Here is a 22500-nt window from a genome sequence, read left to right as displayed (position 1 = left end):
TATTGCAAAATAGTTCTCATTTTCTGCTGCTCTTGAACATAATTTTGTTTTTACTGAAGATTAACAAACGTAATCATAAAAGAAACAGCAGTAATATCTTTGCGATTCAGCATTTTAGTTTCACACGGCTCTGTTCCAAGCGCGCGAGCACGCACACATATGCACATGCGTGTGTAGTCACTGTATACATACAGTATAAATATTCACCCATACTTGCGTGCTTAACGACATTAATTTACATGAAATATAATTTTATAGGTTCACTGGTGTCATGATGAATTCGTTTTCATGCGGTTGTTGTTTATAATTTGCGTGCATGACGTGCGGGTTTGTGTAAGGTATTGTGTAGTAAATCATTTGTGATCAATAAGTAAGAGGTGGTGGAAGGGAGACTCGTTCATCTGCTACCGAAGCGACACACAGCTATGGTATTCCGAACAGAGTCTCTCTAGTTGTCGTTCGTAGCACAGGCACCCACACGGTCTCTCTCTCTCTCTCTCTCTCTCTCTCTCTCTCTCTCTCTCTCTCTCTCTCTCTCTCTCTCTCTCTCTCTCTCTCTCTCTCTCTCTCCTTTCAAAATCTGTTTTGATTTTACTAGGTATTTTTATTTTATAAAACGTATGCTGTATTTGGTCACTTTTCCCTACTCCAACTCCTCTCTCTCTCTCTCTCTCTCTCTCTCTCTATCTAACTGTTTCAAAAATCTGTTTTTGTTATTTTATAGGTATATTTATTCTATAAAACGTCTGCAGTTTTATTTAGGTCATTTCTTATTCTCAACTACCGCTCTCCCTCCTCTCTCTCTCTCTCTCTCTCTCGCTCTCTCTCTCTCTCTCTCTCACTCTCGTGTTTTTCTTTCAGATTACGCATTGTTTTGGTTTTCCGTTTTTATTGAACGTTGGGCGAGCTTCTATGCTTTCATGTTTTCTCCACTATATTATTATATATTTTGTTTCAACACCAACTCTTTCATCATTTCACGAGTTTTCATCTAATCTGGGCTCACCGCCTCGCAAAACTATCTCCACTTTCCTTTCCATTATACTTTGTCACTTTTAGCCGAGTATGAATCATGTACGACACTGCTGGCATAAACTTTTTCACTTTTTTCTCACTTAAGTTTTTCGCCTTAAAAGTTCGTCCCTTTCCAAACTTGGACGAAATAAGAAAGCGCAACCTGAAATAGCCTTGTTTCTGCTCCTACTTTTCCGGGACTTGGGGATCCTAAAAATATCCAGGGGCGTCTTAATTCGGAAATCAACCCCCTGTAATAATACGTGCGCGGAGGCGCACATCGACCGACAAGACCTCCTCTTGCGAAGCGTTCTGGCCCCTGACTGCCAACGGACTCCAGGTCGTTTCTCTGGTTGACCCGCCCTTCCCCTTCCCAACGCTCCTTTCGGCAAGAAAAAGAGGAAGACAAAGAAAGGCGGCGACGAAGAAGAAGAAGAAGACGAAGTCGAAGAGGGAGTGTGGCGAAAAAGACGAAAGAAAGAAATGAAAAAAAAAAAAGAGGGCTTTTAAGTTTAGGATTCAGCCACGTTTCTACCTCTCAGATGAGAAGCTCCGTTGAAAGTGAATTATTTGGTCTTTTTATATCGCCTTTTTCTCCCTGGTTTTATATTTTGAGCAAGTGGCTGATAACGTGTGAAGGAGAAGTCTTTCGCTTCTTAAGAAGGCTGCTGCTAACGGCGTCTCCTTCTTTTTCTCGCTCTATTTCGAGGTCTTTCTTCGGAGTCTTCCTTCCATTTTTCTTCAAATTGGGTTGAAACAGGCTTCGGTTTTTCCAGAGTATTTTTGTGTGTGTGTGTGTGCCGTCCCTGATGACACTTTCCTTCAAATTGGGATGAAACAGGCTTTGATTTTCCCCCCAGTTTTTGCCTTCCCACATGTGTCACTTTCGGTACCTGCAGATGCATTCCTCTTGTTTTGAGCTCGAAGCAATGTGGGAACTCCGTGCAATCTAGTCTTAGTGTTCGTATTTATATGCCTCTTTATACCCTTATGATATTTGTTGATTTTATATCTGTTTAACTGAAATGCGTTATTGTCACCTCTGTTTGTCTCTGTTTGGTATTTGTGGAATTATATTCTGCTTAAGCGTGGTCTCCTAGTTCATGGATTCTTAAGCTCATTCCGTACGAATGTTCTCTCAGTTTTAATGACATCAATAATCAGTCCTATAGATCATGACTTAGCAACATCCCCAGCATGTTCTCTTTTCTTATTCATCGTGTTATTCGGGCTCAATAAACCGATGCAAATCACGCACGCAGCCCCACATCTAACTTCGGTCTTGACCTTCATCACAGGAGTGGCACCCGGGCAAATACGTGTGCGTGCGCGCATGCCCACACGTTAACAAACACTCGTACATGCAAACACAGGAGAAACATCCTTTAGAATAAAAACCAAAACTGAAGAGCAAACACGAGCGACGACGAACAATAGAGGATAAAAACTGCCTTCTCTACGGGAATCAAACTCATCCACTTTTTCCCAGTTGAAGAGAATGTTAGATGAGGTAGAGGTGGACAAAAGGGATGGAAAATGGTGACGGGGATTGGAGGGGGGAGGGGGGGAAGTCATAGCAGAGTAGATAGGGAAGAGGGAGGAGGAGGAAAATTTGGAAGGGGGAAAGGGGGGAAGGGCCACTCACAACTGGGGGTTGGAGGGGGGGGGGGGGGGTAAGGAAGGATGGAATGATATCATCCTGATTCCTTCTGTTCACATGTTACCTTGTTAAATGCAGCCCACACGCAATCCTACTAACGATCAGGGGTTTCTTTACATTTTTACTCCCTCCCTCCCTCCCTCCCTCCTCCCTGTCTCCCCCATCCCGTACATCACTGCTCCCCCACCCCCGTTTTATCATTTCACAACCCCTCCATCGTAAGCCCTACCTCCCTCCCAACATTCTGACCCCATAATCTCCCTCGTCTGTGTCTTACCTTGTTTGCTAGCGACATGCAATACCTATATTTCAGCTTCTCGCTAAATTCAAAGTTGGAATGATTTTTCCTCTCTCTCCTCTCTCTCTCTCTCTCTCTCTCTCTCTCTCTCTCTCTCTCTCTCTCTCCTTTCTTAATTCCATCTATTCAGGGAGGGGTTTTCAGTATCTCCCTAATTATTATTTATGTATATATATATTCGTATCTTCCCTAACTTCCTGCTCCAGTGATGTTATAATATGAATAAGCTTGGATATTTAGCCTGAATATTTCTGACATAATATGTCCATAACGAGCGACTGGGAAGACGAGATACCTTTAAGCGATTTGCAAGTATTAAATACATAAGCAATTCATATACATGATTATATATACATACATACATACACACACGCAAATATTATATATATATATATACATATATATATATATATATATATATATATTTATATATATGCATACATACATACATACATACATAAATGCATACACACACACACACACACACACACACATATCTATATTATATATATATATATAATATATATATATATATATATATATCTATATATATAATATATTATATATATATGTGCGTAAAGATTTATACTTTTTGAAATAACTTAGAGAAGCACAATGAATAAAATACTAGAGAGAGAGAGAGAGAGAGAGAGAGAGAGAGAGAGAGAGAGAGGGAGCGAGCTTTGCATTAAAATTCACTCCTCAATCTTTCATCCGCTTTCCATCACAAATTATATTCGAGCCTAGAGCTTTTATGTTTCCTTAATGTCACAGAAACGTCATGACGTGACTACACTTCAATAACAACATCCAAAATTGTAGAGAGAGAGAGAGAGAGAGAGAGAGAGAGAGAGAGAGAGAGAGAGAGAGAGAGAGAATGGAGGGAGAGTTCGTGTGAAATACGATCTGATTAACAAGTCATGAAGGAACTGTGTTTTATCCTTCATTTTGATTTATGAATCCAGTATCTGCCGGCATATGTTTTTTGTTTTAATTTGATGATATCAGCAAACGATCTTTTCTTTTTCTTTGTTTCGCATCATTATTAACTGCACTAAATTACTATTTACAATACATTTTCCGCATTGCACGTAAATCCCAGTATATTCCGGAAAGCACACAAAATATCTCATGAATATTAATCATTCTCTCTCTCTCTCTCTCTCTCTCTCTCTCTCTCTCTCTCTCTCTCTCTCTCTCTCTCTCTCTCTCTCTCTCTCGTGTTATTTACCCAAAAAACGACCGACTCATAACAACATGTGACATCGAAACGAAAGTTTCCATGCCATGTTTGGAAACAAATCTTTTTGATCAACTCAGGCCAAGTCAATCCATGACATCCGCTCGTGTATCCGTTTCCGTGGTCGCCGTCTGCCTGACATTGAGGATTATACATTGTATACAGCTTTCGCATACACATTTTTCATATCGTCAAGAGCTACGGAATATCGATTTCATCGCGTTTGTTTTCAAGGTAAAGGTTATGTTAAGAATTTGTCGCTTTATTTGTGACGGAATGTGAGGGATGATTCTAAGTACTAGTTATTGGGAGTTATAATTTTTAGTTCTTAGGAATGTGGGAATTATCATAACCGATCCTGGTCTTCAAGACGATAATATGGCTGCACGTCGTTTGGGGGATATATTGAAGAGCATGATCCATCTTACACACACTCACACACACACACACAAACACACACGCACACACACACACACACACACACACATATATATATATATATATATTAATGATATATTTTGTGCATGTGTATTCCAAATCATTACAAAAAGCAATAATGATGAAGATAAGTTTCAGATTTCGTGGTCTCTTGGGTAATGTCAGGGTAATTTTGACTGCGCTGGGAAACTATTGATCTTTGAAAATATTCAGTATTCGACACTAATTTTGTCGCGTTTTTACATCGTCATAAAACAGCCATTGTGATCGTGGTATTTTCTGCAACAGAAAAACGCAAAAAGGAAATGAAAGTATTAATTTCTTTTTCATAATTCAGAAAACCAAAATAGTTGTGGAATTATTGACGCACTAACATTATGCTTGGGGTTTTTGTTGAATAATAATAGTAATAATAATAATAATAATGCTAATAATATTAATAATCATTATTATATTGCGGGCACACTAACAACAGTGACAGTAATAAAAATGTTAATGATATTATGGGCATTAAATTTTTTAAAGGCCTTTAAGGCTTTAACACTTGTACATTAAAACAACTACGCCAATGTAATAAATATAGTGGTAATATAGTTACGGATAATAATATAATATCAATATTATATTGTACTGTACCATGAATAGGATGACATTAGCTATGTTAGCATACCTTTTCTGAATTTTGCTTCCATTCTTCCACAGATCCTACAGTGACTGTGTGAGTTGAAACAAAGACTATATGAACTTTGACCTGGCATATGACTCGGGTCACAGTCATGGCCGTGTTGCATGAATAATATTTGCTCTTATGCACGACTATATCCCACGCAATGCCAAGGCCCTGAAAAATCTGTTATTATTAGTCTCGCTGATATTTCAATATACATTCACACACACACACAACACATACACAGACATTATATATATATATATATATATATAATATATATATATATATATGTATATACATATATATATATAATATATATATATATATATATATATATATATATATATATATATATATATATATATATATATATATATATATATATATGCGCGTTTGTGCACGTACGTGTATGTGTGTGTATACGGTTACATAAATGAGGAGAAATTCCTGTTTACTCTCTCGCAGGCAACAACAGACATTGTTTGACCCATTTGTTTCTCTCTATGATACTGAAGAGAAAAGAGTGGCATTTCGACGTCAATAAAAAATCGAACTCGTCTCTCAGTTGGAGTTGGTATTTCTATGCTTTGTATATTCAGGTCAAGCGGTAGGCATGGTGACCCAAAATAGTGTAAATATTCATCGAGAGAGAGAGAGAGAGAGAGAGAGAGAGAGAGAGAGAGAGAGAGAGAGAGAGAGAGAGAGAGAGAGACTTAATATTTAGTTTCTATTTTTAGTTAGGAAGATTAAAACATAATTTGTGAAGAACTTTGCCACACAATTTTTCCAGTTTCACTGTGAAAAAAAATATGTTGGAAGCTTTTATCTATATGTAAGGTCTCCCTTCCATATTTCACTTCCACTTAAGGGAACAGTGTTATCCATCGTCAGATCATATTCATATGTAAGAGTCTCTTCCATGTCTGACTTCCATCGCCAAATACTTCAGTTGATCATTGTGGTCTTTCACCGGTTGCTGTAGTCTTAAGTGATTTTCCTGAAAACTATACCATCTGTACAGAGCAGGTCTTCCTCCCTCCATTCAGACATAGGCAGTTATTGTTTAATCTTTATATCATCAGATAAGTCACACTCGCACATATACTTGCTCATACCCAGGATTATACTCGGTAGGCTAACTAAACCACTGAAACTCAGACTATATAGCATCTTTATCGACCGTGCAATATACTATGCCTTCTCATGGCATACATTCACCACACAAGTTTATCCTGCTGTGGCTGAAGACATTCCACATAACTGTTTCAGAACAGACACTTGTCCTTTGCAACTTTTTCTTTTCAAAAGTAATTCAGTTTGTGTTATGTCATCGCCTTTTTTTTTATGTCAGACTTTCTGAATCATAATCTACTTATTCCCATTCTAAGGAAATACCACAATTCCGATTGACAACATATATAAGGATAATTCATCCTTTTAGTCAAATGGGTTGCTATTTATTCTCTCTCTCTCTCTCTCTCTCTCTCTCTCTCTCTCTCTCTCTCTCTCTCTCTCTCTCTCTATTTTCCCTGCATGAACCATAACTCTGTACTGAATGATTAAGTTACCTGTCTAAATGTTTGGCGTGCATGTTTATATGTTTGTTTTTCCGTGGGTCCTCTCCCATCCCCCTTTCTCTCTCTCTCTCTCTCTCTCTCTCTCTCTCTCTCTCTCTCTCTCTCTCTCTCTCTCTCTCTCTCTCTCTCTCTCTCTCTCTCTCTCTCTCTCTCTCTCTCTCCCCTTTAACTCATTCAGGTTTTCCTTTCACGCGCAAACATCCGTTTCTTATCCTACCCATATTTTCTGCCTTTTTATATGTTTACTATTCCCTAGTGACTATGCTTCAGGATTGGTTTTTCCGTCCCAAAGTATAAGGCCCACCCCGGAATGTCAATTAATTATACGTTTTCTTTGACGGTACGGTCAACATTATAAAAGAAAACGGGAATTTTGGTTCAAAGATCTGCAAGCGTTTATTTTTACTTTTGTGACCGCACACAAAATGTGTTTTGACTAAGCGGATTACATGCACTGTATTTTTTGCGATTGTTTTTTCTTTTCTTTGGTTAAAGGAGAGAGAGAGAGAGAGAGAGAGAGAGAGAGAGAGAGAGAGAGAGAGAGAGAGAGAGAGAGGGCAACTTTGATGCTGTAAGTCACATTCGTTACTAAGTAGGAAAAAAAAAAAAAAAAAAAAAAAAAAAAAAACCTTTGACCTTCTCTTTTTGGTCGTAATACAAAAAAGCTTCAAAAATATGATTGGATCGTGATGTCCTTCCTTATTTCTTTGTTTGAGTAACAAATTGAGTCTTCCTCCCTCTCTCTTTCTCTCTCAGAGCAAAAACAGCTCCGTTTACGTATGGGTCAGAGTGTCCTGAATTTTATATCTAAAAAAAAAAAAAGAAAAAAAAAAGTTGGAGAGAATATCCTAAGATAAATAGGTCACGACAAATTCACTCCCATTGCGACCACGCCCACAGAGGTAAACGGCGTAAAAATTTCGAACAGCAATTATGCTAAATTCTCGCTTAGTTTCCCCAGATTCTTTTAGCTTGGAATAAGCTACCAACAGCTATAAAAACAGTAGTTAATATCAATTCTTTCCAATCAACGCTTAAGAAACATTTTTTGCCGGTAGGTTGTTAAAGCTTTATACGGTAACATCACTGCATTTCCAGAATTGTAACAATAGAAGGGCAATTTTCTAAATCATAATGTTGCCTATTGACACATGTAAGTAAAATACTATTATAATATGTATTGCAGGGCTACATTTGTTGTATAGAGTAAACTGTGAGTAGTATGAAATGTAACTCACGCATTGAAATACATTTTATCCTTTGTAAGATACTGAATAGTCAATGTAATTATTGGAAATAAAGCTTATTATTATTATATTATTAATATTATTATCTAATCTTCTCTTCTTCATAGGTAAACAATCTCGCTTAAATAGAGTCCTTCTTCTTTTCCTCGTTTTCATAAGGTTTAATGTTTATTCATTGCCTTAAAAAAAAAACATAAAAAACAGCTGATTGTTTTATACCCTAGGGAGTCAAGTCTTTCTGTATAAGTAGGTGTAGTATTACGCACTTCATTGTCATAATTGTGAAATTTTCATTTGCGTATTCATTATTATTTTCGTCTATTTTATACACACATATGTATATATATATATATATATATATATATATATATATATATATATATATATACATATACGTGTGTGTGTTTATGTGTATATGTATATATTATATATATATGAATATATATATATAATATTTATTATTACATATCTATAGTAAATATTATATATTATATATCAATACTATTATATTATAATATAATATATATATATGATATATATATATATATTAATATATATATATATTATACTATAGGACTAATATATATAGTAGATATAGTATATATATATAATATTATACATATATTATTATATATATATTATACCCCCATACATAATATATATTAATATATATTTATAGAAGGATAATATGATATATATATATATATTATAATATATATATATATACTATACGTATATTATATATATATATATATATATATATCTCTCTATCTATATATCTATCTATACTCTATATATATATACTTATATTTATATATATAATATATAATATAATTATATAAATAATATAATATAATATGTATATAGATAATCTATATATATATATATATTATAGATATATTAATAATAATATATAATATAACATATATCTATCGTCCCAATATCATATAAATATTATATATATAATAATCTATATATATAGATATCATATATCTATATTAATATAAGCTATATATATATATGTGTGTGGTGTGTGTGTGTGTGTGCGTGTGTGTGTGTATGAAATCGCTACATATATTATAGCTCATCGGAGAACTTGCATGAATCAACTTCATTGTATGTTTTGTATCTTTCTCATTGCCTCTTATAGTTTAGAGTCAAAACATTTTTGAAGGATTTGTTATATTCGAAAACAAAATCCATATTGAACTACATCAAAACATCTGAAAAATAAAATGTATCGTGAAAGGGTAAACACACAACAGACCTTCCAACTGACGGCATTGTAATTGGACTGCAACATAAAAACGTCAATATTCTTTATGATATAAAGAATTTAGGTTAATAAATATGATAGCCGAATTTTTAGCTTAAATCCGGTTCATATGAAAGACTCGAATCGTTTAATCTTTTTAATCTTTGAAGTCTTTTATGTAAATTAATCAAGCCTTAAATTTTTTTCTTCTTTTGAAATTGCAGTTTGTATAATACCTTTCTATATTTAGTTGATCAATTGTTATTTATTTGTAAATTTCATGTGAATTTTATAGTAATTATATCCTCGTTTTCGGGCTCTCTCCCTCTCTCTTTTTTTTTTTTACTTGATTATTTACATAACGGTTGGAGTTGGTTAGCTTAACTCAGATGATATTAGGACTCCAAGGGCTCTTGCCCAGTGATGCCCATCAATAGAGGCCGTAAAGTATTAAATGGCATTATAGGTGATATGTTGTGGAACTCGGACTCTCACAACCTACCGAGATTGACGCCGAGGAACTCTGTTGTGTATAAGGTCCCTTATCATCAGAGGAATTCTGTCGTGTATAAGCCACCCTGTCATCTTAATTTCGACCTTGTCTTTTTGGTATTTAAATATGCTCGCAATAATAATAATAATAATAATAATAATAATAATAATAATAATAATAATAATAATAATAATAATAATAATAATAATAATTTTTAGTTGGGAAAAACTCTCTATCGCGAGAGTATACATAATGTTCTAAGAGGTCCACATTAATAAGAAATGTGGCGAGTCGTGTAAAGGGTTTTTAGATTATGCACGAACTCTCAAAAGTTTTTATTATTGTGGATCTCTTAGAATAATAATAATAATAATAATAATAAAAAAATAATAATAATAATAATAAAATAATAATAAAACAATAATAATAATAATAATAATAATAATAATAATAATAATAATCCAATAACAGAAAGGCTGCAGAAGGAAGTGTAGGGGCTCAAAAGACCAGCTCCTGATAGACAAAATGGTAATGAAGAACAGTAGGAGAAGGAAAACCAACCTAAGCATGGCATGGATAGACTATAAGAAAGCCTTCGACATGATACCACACACATGGCTAATAGAATGCCTGAAAATATATGGGGCAGAGGAAAATACCATCAGCTTCCTCAAAAATACAATGCGCAACTGGAATACAATACTTACAAGCTCTGGAATAAGACTAGCAGAGGTTAATATCAGGAGAGGGATCTTCCAGGGCGACTCACTGTCCCCACTACTCTTCGTAGTAGCCATGATTCCCATGACAAAAGTACTACAGAAGATGGATGCCGGGTACCAACTCAAGAAAAGAGGCAACAGAATCAACTATCTGATGTTCATGGACGACATCAAGCTGTATGGTAAGAGCATCAAGGAAATAGATACCCTAATCCAGACTGTAAGGATTGTATCTGGGACATCAGGATGGAGTTTGGAATAGAAAAATGCGCTTAGTCAACATACAAAAGGCAAAGTAACGAGAACTGAAGGGATAAAGGCTACCACATGATGGGAGCAACATCAAACACATAGATAGACATGATACAAATACCTGGGAATAATGGAAGGAGGAGATATAAAACACCAAGAGATGAAGGACACGATCAGGAAAAGAATATATGCAGAGACTCAAGGCGATACTCAAGTCAAAACTCAACGCCGGAGGAAAATATGATAAAAGCCATAAAACATGGGCAGTGCCAGTAATCAGATACAGCGCAGGAATAGTGGAATGGACGAAGGCAGAACTCCGCAGCATAGATCAGAAAAACCAGGAAACATATGACAATACACAAAGCACTACACCCAAGAGCAAATACGGACAGACTATACATAACACGAAAGGAAGGAGGGAGAGGACTACTAAGTATAGAGGACTGCGTCAACATCGAAAACAGAGCACTGGGGCAATATCTGAAAACCAGTGAAGACGAGTGGCTAAAAAGTGCATGGGAAGAAGGACTAATAAAAGCAGACGAAGACCCAGAAATATACAGAGACAGGAGAAAGACAGAAAGAACAGAGGACTGGCACAACAAACCAATGCACGGACAATACATGAGACAGACTAAAGAACTAGCCAGCGATGACAATTGGCAATGGCTACAGAGGGGAGAGCTAAAGAAGGAAACTGAAGGAATGATAACAGCGGCACAAGATCAGGCCCTAAGAACCAGATATGTTCAAAGTACGATAGACGGAAATAACATCTCTCCCATATGTAGGAAGTGCAATACGAAAAGTGAAACCATAAACCACATAGCAAGTGAATGCCCGGCACTTGCACAGAACCAATACAAAAAGAGGCATGATTCAGTAGCAAAAGCCCTCCACTGGAGCCTGTGGAAGAAACATCAGCTACCTTGCAGTAATAAGTGGTACGAGCACCAACCTGAAGGAGTGATAGAAAACGATCAGGCAAAGATCCTCTGGGACTATGGTATCAGAACGGATAGGGTGATACGTGCAAACAGACCAGACGTGACGTTGATTGACAAGGTCAAGAAGAAAGTATCACTCATTGATGTCGCAATACCATGGGACACCAGAGTTGAAGAGAAAGAGAGGGAAAATTGGATAAGTATCAAGATCTGAAAATAGAAATAAGAAGGATATGGGATATGCCAGTGGAAATCGTACCCATAATTATAGGAGCACTAGGCACGATCCCAAGATCCCTGAAAAGGAATCTAGAAAAACTAGAGGCTGAAGTAGCTCCAGGACTCATGCAGAAGAGTGTGATCCTAGAAACGGCACACATAGTAAGAAGAGTGATGGACTCCTAAGGAGGCAGGATGCAGCCCGGAACCCCACACTATAAATACCACCCAGTCGAATTGGAGGACTGTGATAGAGCAAAAAAAAAAAAAAATAATAATAATAATAATAATAATAATAATAATAATAAAATAAATAATAATAATAATAATAATAATAATACTCTAACTAATTTTGGTTGGCAACCATCTACCTTTGTGTGTTCTGATACAATTATGAAAGAAAAGAAAAACTTTAAAGCAAAAATGCATGCATTCGGCCAATTAGTTTGCTTACAGTTATCAAAGCATAAGTCATAAAGAATATTGCATTCATTGGCATTATCGATTTTATATCAAGGAGTGAAGGAACTGATCGAACTTATTAGTGTATTGATTCATTTATTACGCCACCTTCAAGGATTTTTAACCATGACAACCATTTCCTGTTCAATTGCTTTTCGTAAATGTTTTAAATGATTCCAGAAATGAGGAACTTTGACGAATGCCTTTTAGATTCAGAAAAGTTGTATTATTATTATTATTATTGCCATTATTATTAATCAGATGAATTTGTGAAAATATAGTTACAATTCAACGAATTATAGGAAATTTTTGCTCATTGGGCCCAATCTCTCTCTCTCTCTCTCTCTCTCTCTCTCCTCTCTCTCTCTCTCTCTCTCTCTCTCACACACAAAACCAGAAATAACAAATTATTTTCATAAATTCATCAGATGTAACCTTCCATATGATCTACAATACACACACACACTCTCTCTCTCTCTCTCTCTCTCTGTCTCTCTCTCTCTCTCTCCCTCTCTCTCTCTCTCTCTCTCTGCCCCCACCAATTTCGGAACTGGAACACAAAAAATGTAGAACACTTTCATGGCTTCAGTATGAAATAAAAGCTGTAACAGCAAGATATATAGGCACTGTGTTTTGGCTGTTCGAAAATAAATACAAGGGCTATAAAATCCGTAGAAAGAGAGAGAGAGAGAGAGAGAGAGAGAGAGAGAGAGAGAGAGAGAGAGAGGGGGGGTTGGGGGGGGGGGTTGGCAAATAAACAAGAGGCAGTCGCTATTTTGCTGCCCCGGAAAAAAATAATCGGAGATATAAAATAAGAGAGGAGAGAGAGAGAGAGAGAGAGAGAGAGAGAGAGAGAGAGAGAGAGGAGCGACGTTATTGTGTCAGTGTTTACTTTACTTACAGAAAATGGGTAAAGCTCCGTTTTCTTTGTAGATGTTTGCCGCTAACCTGACGAATACTGTAGCAACCTGCCGGCATAACAAAGTTGCAGTACAATACACAAAGTCGTCTAGTATATATAATTTTTATTTACCGAAATCGTACTTTTCACCATTTGGATGTCAGTAATGTTTTATTGTGAGGGATGAGGGAATTTTGAACATTAACGGTGACCGCTAATGGCAGTACTTTTTCCCAGAATGCCAATATATATTGATATATTTAATAACATATTTCCCCCCTATGGAAATAGAACATTTACATTGAGGTGGTAAAAAAACATATAACCTACCAAAAGTATATTAAAATCCATTACATAGAAGACTGCTTGCTTTGAAACGTTTGGTGTATTACAGTCAAAATGACAAAAAAAAAAAAAATAACATCGCCATTATTACCAGGGAGAATAATTTCCAAAATGTTTACCAAGCAAATGAAAAACGTTTTTATGGACAGTATTTTTTATTAGACGGTCAATGCGCATTGATCCCCGATATTTCTGTGCAATTACGGCAGATGGCTTAAACGTTTGTATTCTGAAGGTTAGGTGTATAATAAGAAAAAAAAAATTACAGTGGAAAGTTTCCCAGCCAAATAATCGGGTTTGATACTGATATAGAAATGGTTTTTGACGAATTATGAATGTGGCTGTAATGCTACAACGGTTTTTATCCTTTTTTTTTGGTCTCGTTTTGGTGATTATGTACATGCAAAACTATATGCATGACGGATTATCTTCATTTATATGTAATTTATCTGCTATTTAATCAAGAGTTAAATTTTCCGTATGTTGTATATTAAGGTTGTTCTGAGTAAACTGTCTCACATTTTGAATACTACTACTACTACTACTACTACTACTACTACTACTACTACTACTACTACTACTACTACTAATAATAATAATAATAATAATAATAATAACACAATAAAGCCGAATTTAATAGCCTTGGACGATTTTCTTCATTATTCCAGACATTTCATCTGTCCCAGCTAACTCACATCTGGGGGACAAACTTCTGAAATCTAGGATATCTTCAATGGCTGTTCTTGACATTCCCAAGAATTCTGACAGGATCTTGCGCAAGGACCTGTTAACTCAATTCTTTGTTTGCATCTTCAGTCCTTCGACTAGTAATTTTTTTGCAGGATTTCTTGAATAATATTTCTACTACGTGTATACATAAGTATCAAATTAAATTTCATTTTCTCATTGATCATTTTTTCCTTTTCGAAATAGGTTAATTTATTCCTGCCTAACCATTTAAATATAATTTAATTTTTTAGCATTAATATAGCAACATACATACACACATACACACTTCATATAGATACTAATTATATATAATAATATATATATATTATAATAAATTTTTTAAAAAATATACATAAATTATACACACACACACACATATATATATATATATATATATATATATATATATATATATATATATATTATATATATATATATATATATATATATATATATATATAATAATATATATATATATATAATAGTATATATATATATATATATATATTATATATAGATATATATATATATATATATATATAAGATATATATTATATATATATATATATATATTAATATATATATATATATATATATATATATATTATTTTCTGTCTTTCATTAAGGCTATTCCCATTTAGCATAATATTGCATCTAACTGTTTATGTGACCCTAGTAATTTCGAATTGGGGCCAGCGATATTTGCGTTTTATTTAATGCTTCCAAAGCAGAGTGTTATGAGGTCATCCCATAATCCTTTGTATTTCCCAGTAATGTCCCGAGAATTAAGTGATTCATCCCTTCACACGTATCAGTATTTTAGTTTGGACGTAATAACAACAGGAAAGATTATATATATACATATATAATATATATATATATATATAGTATAATATATATATATATATATATATATATATATATATATATATATATATATATATATATCAATAGAAGGATCCACAGTAATATCCTTGATTATCTCGAAGAAATATATTTATGGAAATATTATATTTCCATAAATATTTTTCTTCGTGATAAACAAAGATATTACTGTGGATCCTTCTATTGATTTCTTAGAAGCACGATCCAGTGTTTTTATTTTTTTATATTGCATATATATAATATATATAATATATATATATATATATATATATATATATATATATATATATATATATATATGTGTGTGTGTGTGTGTATATCTGTGTGTGACTCAGACGATGTATAATACAATTCCCTAGTACATTACTTTGATTACTAAGTCTTGGAATATTGCCGTGATTTATCCATTCCTATTCCAAATACACATCCGAAATGGGTCGAGGTTTATGCCTCATATGTTGCTTAGTTTATTGGAGGACTTGCTTGACCTGGGTCTTCTCGGAAGTCGTATAATGATTTGTCTTTTTTTCAAATAATTTATGGTTTAGGAAGGATTTCATAGCCCAGTTATTTACTCACATGCGGATGTGATACGGATTTTTTTTTAACATAAAATGACCTGTTTCTCTGTAATGAATTCAAGCATAATTAGGTCATCTTAATACTAGAATGACCACTAACAAGAAAAGCCAGACGTCTCCAAAACAAAGTCTTATGTCATCATCATTACTTTGAAGCTTAAAAGAGCGCCTATAGTAGATTCACATCAACCGTGCATTTGATATCTAGGCCAGTCCTTTACGACGCTCCTGATTGGCTGTTGATAAGCCAATCACAGGGCTGGAAACTCTCAGTCTTTCGGGAGATTTCACATAGGCAGGATGTAAGTTCCGCCTCTCCTGAGGGGTACGTCTTTCAGGAGAGGTGGAACATACACCCTGCCTATGTGAACTCTCGAGAGAGACTGAGAGTTTCCAGCCCTGTGATTGGCTTATCAACAGCCAATCAGGAGCGTCGTAAAGGACTGGCCTAAACATCAAATGCACGGTTGATATGAATCTACTATAAGAATTTTATGTTCGCGGCGATGGGTGACAACAATAGAGAAAATGTCAGAGATATAAGAAACAGTGTTTTGCTGAATGTATATATATATATATATATATATATATATATATATATATATATATATATATATATATATATATATGGCAGCTTTTAATTTGCCTCCCAAATGCAAAGTTCTCAATATTCATTATATTACAAATATCTGTAATATAATGAATACTAATGACGTTATACGAATTTGATCTACATTTCCAAAGTATTAGAACATTTGATAAGATTAGCGGAATTTTTGCTGATTTTCCTCCCGAATCAGATACTTCTATCTAAATAAAATGGAAATTGAATATGAATTATTATACCAACCCTAAAAGTTTCCCTCTTCAGATGCCCAGAGAGACAGAAACTAAGTGATATGAAATCAGTGTCTCTTGAAGAGTGGTCCGCCGACCCCTAGGGGTCCGTGGAATGTTCCAAGGGGTCCTCAAGATAATGTGAAGAAGAAGCGTTGCTGTTAAGTTCATTAAAAGTTTTGTGCAAAATTAAAAAATTAATAATGTTGTGAAAGTTATTTTTACTAAAATGTAAACATTCATGTTGAGGATAAGCCATTAATAAATAATTCAGTAGCAATTTTAGTACTATATATTATACCTTGAAAACGCCTTTAAACCCAAGAGGGAAATTATCATAATAAGGGGTCCGCTCATTGAGTAATTTTAATAAAAGGGGTCACCACACAAGAAAGTGCAAGAAACACTGCTCTAGATAATAATTAATAATGGTTTTATTTTCATAATTTCATTTAGTTTCTTCCTCGCTCTCGTTTCTTCTCTGACAGAAGCTATCGCTGTCTATCATGGAGATACAAATCCACAGTTATGTATGGTTACAAATATATTCAAAAATAGATCGACAGAGAGAGAGAGCTTTCGGGAATCTGTTCAAGTCCCCTTTTCAAAAGGAGGATCGAGCAGATTCCCGAAATCTCTCTGTACAGATTTCATTTTAGATATATTTGTACCCATACATAAATGTGGATTTGTTTCTCCATTTCAAGACCCATGCGTCAATGAGTATTTTTAAAGCTCTACTATCTTTTTCACTTATACAAACAAACAGAAGCTCTCTCTCTCTCTCTCTCTCTCTCTCTCTCTCTCTTATATCAAATTTGTCATATCGGATATTTTTAGATCAAAAGCAAGCAATTCCTGGATAGCATTCCTCTTTCAGTAACCACAAATCCCTCGGAATTCTGTCGAATAAGGAGAGATTCCGTCGAATTTGAGCGTATTTTCAAGGGAGGATCTCCAATCCCCTTTTAAAGCTCTTTACGAAAATTGACTGGCCTAACCATCTTTCTTTATATATTTCTATATATATATATATATATATATATATATAGATATATATATATATATATATATTTGTGTATGTGCATGTGTTACGTGTATGTATGTATCTGTGTGTGGTGGGAGTGTACAACACGCACATACACCATCACACACACATACACACTCACACAAACACACACACACACACACACACACATATATATATATATATATATCTATATGTATATATATATATGTATATATATATATATGTATATATATATATATACATATATATATATATATATATATATATATATTTATATATATATATATATATGTATATATATATTTAAATACTGGAAAATACACGAGCACTCAACGGAATGATTTATTAGTATAAAGTACTTGTCATTTCCCATTAGCTGTTTTCAAATTCTCATTTCTAGCCTCCTGTATACTTCTCTCACTTACGGCATATTATATTTTACATTACGCGATATGTAGTCAACTTTATGAAACCTTGTTAATAAGTCAGTGAACTTTTACATTCATCTAAAGTAAAAGTAATGTGAGTTTGCATTACCGTGACGCAGTAAGTTCTGCGGAACACTTGGAACTCACAAAAGAATTCAGCCAGAATGGCTACGTGGGTGAGGCTGAGCTTAGAATTGCGTAATGACATTAGAGATGATGTTCCTCTAGCGTTCTTGTAATTGAATAACGTAAAAAATTAGTTCTATGCCTTTGTGCGCGTATGTACGTGCTGTGAAGTGATGAACATAAGGTAAAACTGATATTCTGCGAGGAGAAGCAGTGCTGCAAAATATAATTAGATTATTTATAATAAGTTGGCTAGGGAAAAATATTCTTTGTTGGCTTAGAGCTCCGAGTTGGACATAGTCAGGAATGAGAACACGAATTTTTTAGAATGAAAAACTGGCAAAATACTGTAATTTTTGTAAGATCTCTCTCTCTCTCTCTCTCTCTCTCTCTCTCTCTCTCTCTCTCTCTCTCTCTCTCTCTCTCTCCACAAATCTGTCTGTATCTGCACGAGAAAACTAGGAAATGATTGGCAAAGAAGGAAATAAAAGTAACAAATATGCAGGGGAATATATACACACACATATATATATACAAGTATATATTATGTATAAATATACATATATATTTTTATATTATAATTTGATATATATATATCTATAGTTTATATATATATATATATATATATATATATATCTATATATTATAGTATTATATATATATATATATATATATATATATATATATATATATATATATAGATATATATATATATATATATATATATATATGTACATATGCGAACAACCCAATAGTTACACAAGAAAAAGAAAAATGTCCATATGTGCTCACCTGTCATTTCCACAGGAAGTAATTGTACAAAATCTCTACTCCATTTCCTTACACGCACATCCTACAACACGGCAGCAGTTGCATAGTTTTGTTTTTCTATGTTTTGCTCGCAAAAGCATGCTTCAACTTATTCCAGGGGAATTTTCCATCCGTCAATGACGAACAGAATTATTCAATAAGATTTCGTGAAAATAACTTAGAATTTGGGTTTATACAAATTATCTGACAGTGTCGGTCTATGCTCGGGGTTATTGCCCTAGTTGCATGAGGAGCATTTCGGATATCTTAAAAAAATTTTATATGTGAAACACAAAACATTCCTAATGCATGTATATATATATATATATATTATATATATATATATATATATATATATATATATATATATGACTGGTAAAAGTGTTCTGTAACAACAGAATTCCATCTAATAAAAGGAGCCCATAAAAACACCAAATGTAGAGAGAAAAGTACTATATTTCAGAGACTGCTGTCTCTCTCTTCAGGTATATGAATGAGAAAAGTTTACAGAAAAGGTGGTATTTATACCAAGAGATTCGTCCACAAGTAAGCCAATTTAGGTCACCCCCGCTGATAATCTTCCTTTAATCTTCTTAAGCGTTTGGTTGAATGAACACTGCGTCGACGATGTCGGATGTCCAATTCCCTTTTGAGATGTTCATTACCTGCTTCTCTTTTATTAAGGCCGATTCCATCATTTGACTCTTGTACCGGCAGTTGCTGCTATAAATTACACGTGACATATTCCAGTTTATTCTATGGTTATGTTCATTTATATGATTGAAAATAGCCGAGTTCTGTTGTCCATACCTAACTGACCGTTTGTGTTGTATTAATCTCTGGGGAAGTGATTTACCTGTAAATCCGATGTAAGATTGGTCACAGTCCTGGCATGGGATCTCATATACCCCAGAGTCTTTGGGCGATGTCTTTTGTTGGACGTTAATCAGGGATTTGGCTAAGGTATTTGGGTAGGTAAATGCAAAAGGGTTGGATTTCCCAAGGGTGTGAGTTACTCTCTTAATCGTCTCCAGGTGGGGAATTTTTATTTTATTGTTGGGTGTGTCTCTGGTCTTGTCTTTAGGGGGTCGGTAGAAAATTACGTTTGCTTTTTGAATTGCTTTCTCAATTATATGGTCAGGATACTTTAAAGATGAAAGTTGCTTGCGAATTAGTTCAAATTCTTTTTCCAGGAAATCTGGGGAACAAATTCGTAAGGCTCTTAAGAATAGGTTGCTAGCTAGACCTATCTTGATGGTATTGTCATGATAGCTAAAATAGTGAATATATGAAAGTGAGAAACGTTGGTTTTCTGTATATGGTAAATTTGTATTCTGTCGTGTCTCTGATTATTAAAACATCAAGAAAAGGAATTTTGTTGTCTGTTTCCCATTCAACTTTAAATTTGATGCTGGGCACTAATGCGTTTAATTTTGAGAGGAATTCATTAAAATTACCCCACTTATTATCCCAAAATGTTAGTATGTCATCCACGTATCTCATCCACAGCATGTTTTTGGGTTTTATTGCATTTATTACTGTAGTTTCAAAGTACGAGACATCTTCGTGCTACGCAGAGTGATATATGGAACTCAATCTAATCTTCGCCTCCTCACTACGGACCACGTATACAGGTATCTGATTTCATTCTGTTCCGACATTGCTGCCTATAATAGCGTGACTCATTCCAACAGACTTTTACGCAAGTTAAATAACCTAATAGATAATAGCGCATGGAATAATCTTGAACAACAAGACAAAGTTTTAAACTTATCCAACACCCCCCTTACTGTAAATCAACATTTAGTTTTAAATTTAGGCTTATCCTTTGCCCTAATGCCAGACCGCAAAAACAACCTAGACTTCATAGTGGCTTTTGATAAATTCATATCTGACAAAAACTACAGCCGTGAAGAGATATGTTTAAAAGGAGTGTTACTAAATGCTTTAACTGACCTTCATAAGAAATATCCTGTTCCCCGCAGATTCATGATAGCCATCCACTCGCTAAAAAAGTTAGATGTTATAATAAGTAGATCCGACAAAGACGGCAAAATTGTAATAATGGACAAAGACTTCTACCTCGACAAAATCAACCAGCTCCTTAGCGACACAAATACTTACGAAAAACTGACGAAAAATCCCCTCCAGAACGTTCCCACAGAATTTTTTCGGAAAGTAAGATTAATTGGCCAAGACAAAAAGAGTATTGAACTATTAGAGAAATTTAAAGTAATTAATCCTAAATTACCCTACTTTTATGGTCTTCCCAAAACTCACAAAGACAATCTTCCATTCAGACCCATCGTTTCATGCGCCGGAGCTTTCAATTACAAAATTTCTAAATGGTTAGCTGGCCTCCTTTCTCCTTTTTTAGGCACTTTTTCTCCCAGTCACATCAAACATTCGGAAGACTTTTGTCACAAATTCAGAGAAGCACATATACCACTTCACAACATAAAACTTTTAAGCCTTGACGTAGACTCCCTATTCACAAAAGTACCAGTACAGGACGTTCTTCAGTTTTTAAGGGAAAAATTATCCCCCTATTCAGATCATTTCCCTTTGGCACTTGACAAAATAATAAAGTTAGTTGAATTATGTGCATCTAATAACGTATTTTCATTCGGGGAATCATTCTACAAGCAAAAATTCGGGTGTAGTATGGGTAGTCCTTTAAGTCCTATTTTAGCCAATCTGTACATGGAATACTTTGAAACTACAGTAATAAATGCAATAAAAACCCAAAAACATGCTGTGGATGAGATACGTGGATGACATACTAACATTTTGGGATAATAAGTGGGGTAATTTTAATGAATTCCTCTCAAAATTAAACGCATTAGTGCCCAGCATCAAATTTAAAGTTGAATGGGAAACAGACAACAAAATTCCTTTTCTTGATGTTTTAATAATCAGAGACACGACAGAATACAAATTTACCATATACAGAAAACCAACGTTCTCACTTTCATAATATTCACTATTTTAGCTATCATGACAATACCATCAAGATAGGTCTAGCTAGCAACCTATTCTTAAGAGCCTTACGAATTTGTTCCCCAGATTTCCTGGAAAAAGAATTTGAACTAATTCGCAAGCAACTTTCATCTTTAAAGTATCCTGACCATATAATTGAGAAAGCAATTCAAAAAGCAAACGTAATTTTCTACCGACCCCCTAAAGACAAGACCGAGACACACCCAACAATAAAATAAAAATTCCCCACCTGGAGACGATTAAGAGAGTAACTCACACCCTTGGGAAATCCAACCCTTTTGCATTTACCTACCCAAATACCTTAGCCAAATCCCTGATTAACGTCCAACAA

At 34.4% G+C, this 22500-nt stretch overlaps 1 protein-coding gene across 7 annotated transcripts in view; it reads right to left on the bottom strand.

Moving 5' to 3' along the window:
• The window catches only part of LOC135216061 (mechanosensory protein 2-like), a 459704-nt gene that overhangs the window by 152613 nt on the left and 284591 nt on the right, over positions 1-22500 (bottom strand). The window contains exon 1 of one of the 7 annotated variants that reach the window (XM_064251043.1): positions 1205-1318. The exons of 4 other annotated variants lie outside the window; for them this stretch is intronic. The gene's annotated coding sequence lies outside the window, so the exon portion shown is untranslated. Of the gene's footprint in view, positions 1-1204; positions 1319-22500 lie in introns of those variants that run through there. 2 more of the 7 variants (XM_064251042.1, XM_064251041.1) reach the window with 2 other exon arrangements.

The sequence above is a fragment of the Macrobrachium nipponense genome, chromosome 6 (genome assembly GCF_015104395.2).
Source record: "Macrobrachium nipponense isolate FS-2020 chromosome 6, ASM1510439v2, whole genome shotgun sequence".
Taxonomy (NCBI): Eukaryota; Metazoa; Arthropoda; class Malacostraca; order Decapoda; family Palaemonidae; genus Macrobrachium; species Macrobrachium nipponense.
Note: the sequence above shows the minus strand (reverse complement) of the source record. Positions and strands in the feature narration are given on the sequence as shown.